The following is a 3,152-nucleotide window of genomic DNA, read 5'->3' as shown; positions in this document are numbered from 1 at the left end:
TGCGCTCCAAGCAGAGAGCTGTCAGGAAGTTTCTCATGGCGGAAAACGAGAGCATTGCAAATATTCACAGGCGTTTGCAGAATATGTACAGCGATCTAGTAGTGAACAAAAGCACGTTGAGTCGTTGGGCGAGGCGTCTGCCCTCATCGCGAAAAGGCCAAGCGGACCTGTCCGATCTCCTGTGTGCAGACTGGAACGTTGGAACGTGCGGACACTCTCATTTGAGGTGACTGACGGGTCACAATCAAACACCTCACTGGTCAGCTGGACGTCTCTGTCGGCAGTACTGAGACTCGCCAACGAGTAGCGGTACTCAAAGGGATGTGCCCGCTGGAATCCTCGTCGCATAACAGAAGATCGTACACAGCAACGAAGGACCATGTGTGCGGAATTGAGTGTGCTTTACGAGGTTAATCGTGAGATTTTTTCGTTAAACGTAATCACGGGATTCATCACTTCGAACCAAAACAAATTGTCAATCCATGGAATAGAGCCACACCACATCTCCTCCGAAGAAAACGTTCAAAGCAGCACCCTATGCTGATAAAATCATGTCGATGGTCTTCTGGGACTTTGATGAGGTTATTCTATTTGATGCACTCCCTCATGATACAACGATCAACTCTGAATCATATTGTGCTACCACTACGAAACTGAAGAAATGACATCAGTGTGTTTGTCGTCACAAAAATGCAAACGAACTCCTCCTTCTCCATGACAACGTAAGGTTAAAATGGCTCTGAGCACTATGCGACTTAACTTCTGAGGTCATCAGTCGCCTAGAACGTAGAACTAATTAAACCTAACTAACCTAAGGACAGCGCACACATCCATGCCCGAGGCAGGATTCGAACCTGCGACCGTAGCGGTCGCTTGGCTCCAGACTGTAGCGCCTAGAACCGCACGGCCACTGCGGCCGGCCACAACGTAAGGCCTCACACGAATCAGCTTTCCCGAGAGTAGCTCACAAAACTGCAGTGGACTGTTCTTTTTCATCTACCCTAGAACCTGCATCACGCACATTCCGCCTTTAATCTGTTTGGTCCAATGAAGGGAGCACTGCACGGGAAGCTGTACGTGGATGCTGCGGAGTTTATTGATACAGCAGAGCGTAGCCTCCTACGTCGACCACTAGAGTGATACCATGCGGGCATGTAGGCCTTCCCACTAAGATGACGTAAGACCGTCTCAATGAACGAATAATGTATTGAAAAATGGGGTTTTATAGCCAAAAGAATGGGGAATGATATATAGTGGAATAATGAATAAAATCAACCTTCTTTCAGAAAAAAATATGTTCATTGCTACTGAACACCCCTCGAACCGACTGTATCATGTGTTTTCATGCACAAACCGTTCATTTACACTTCCAGATGAAATATAACTGCTGGGCACAGCACCAGTCTCGCGTACGTAACTGAAAATACGCTTAAACACTCTTGAATCTGGAACACTACGAGCAGGAGCGTTTCCATTACAAAACACGTGCATAGATACATACGGCATGCTCAAACGATACAGTAGAATTGGCGACCACAATTCGATTACCTAAATTGAAGCACAGCTTGACAAATTCAAAACATAAATGACAGACCATAATTAAAGCCATAGCTACTGGAGTATCAACAAACGCAATTAAAACTTATCTCTGTAGCTAGCTGTATCTCTGTAATCAATAAAAATTTGACACACGGTACGGGGAGCGTTTAATTCAAATTGGTCTGTATCAGAAGCTCTTGAAGTGCAGTGGCCAAAATAAATTATTCATATTGCTTTATTGGCAGTACTGGAGACAACAGGAAACAAAATTTATTTTGTTCTTTCACGGGCAGTCATAAGAAAAAGAAGGGAGGAGTATTGCGTTCAACGTCCCGTCGACATCGAGGTCATTAGAGACGGAGCAGAAGCTCGGATTGTGTGAAGGATGCGAAAGGAAATCGGCCGTGCCCTTACAGAGGAACCATTCCGGCATTTGCGTGGGAAATTTTGAGAAATCACGGAAAACGTAAAAGAAAACCAAATAAAACGGTAAAAACATATCTCATGATAAGCACAAACAAAAAAATCAAAAACAAAAACCTTACAAAAGATTCCATTGCTAATAGTATTGTTTCTTCTCGCTGTCATCTTGCATAACACATCGTATGTGAACAAATTAGCCCTTCGCGGAACTGGAGACACTTTTGAGTGGAGTTAGTCATACTCCAGGTAAGACTGCCTGATATTGTCCCATTTCTCCACAGCGGCCTCTACGATGCTCTATAACGTCTCTGGTGGGACAAAACGATTGAAAACCGCTCCTTTTAGCATGGCTTATGCATTCTCAATGCAGATGAGATCTGGAGAATACGGAGGTCTTCTATCTGACTGATTCTGTGCTTAACTAGAAAGGTGTCTACGAGACTGTGATGACGTCACGGCGGGGTCAGGGATTTTCACCCGCCTCATTTCATCATCACTCATGAGAGTGGCGAGTTTGGACTGAGCATAGGTTGGGAATTTGTAAGGGCGCTGATGTCTACGAGACTGTGATGACGTCACTGCGGGGTCAGGGATTTTCACCTGCCTCGTTTCATCATCACTCATGAGAGTGGCGAGTTTGGACTGAGCATAGGTTGGGAATTTGTAAGGGCGCTGATAATCGCGCAGTTGAGCGCGCCACAAACAAAACGTCATTATCATCATCATGATGTGATGATGTGGGTGTGTATTGTCGTCCGTCCGCGTGAATTCCATTCCAGGAAGTTCACCATATGAAGCCAAAACGCGTGCAAGGATGTCACACCAGCCATCCTCCCATCTATTGGCACAAGGGGTGTTCTGCCACCATACATGTTAAAGCATGACCGAACCCCCTTGATGATGGTTACCATCTATGATACGGTTACGGTGTAAACATTGTCCTCGTTGCCTTCAGACTTGAATATGAGTATTTCCAGCATGGATACCGATACGGGTCTCGTCACAAAAGAAATGTTGCACCGCCGCCTAGCCCACAAAGATTGCTGTCCTGCCCATAGCATACGTTCCCCTCTCGAAACCCGGTTTAGAGCCGGAGCCTTGAGAGATGTTCTGGAATGTAATACCTACTCATGAAGCCTATTTCGTATCGTTTGAGCTGACACAAGGACTCCTGTAGCTGTTTGGAATTG

This window comes from Schistocerca cancellata, chromosome 2, assembly GCF_023864275.1.
Source record: "Schistocerca cancellata isolate TAMUIC-IGC-003103 chromosome 2, iqSchCanc2.1, whole genome shotgun sequence".
In the NCBI taxonomy this organism is placed as follows: domain Eukaryota; kingdom Metazoa; phylum Arthropoda; class Insecta; order Orthoptera; family Acrididae; genus Schistocerca; species Schistocerca cancellata.
This window is presented reverse-complemented; position numbering follows the sequence as displayed.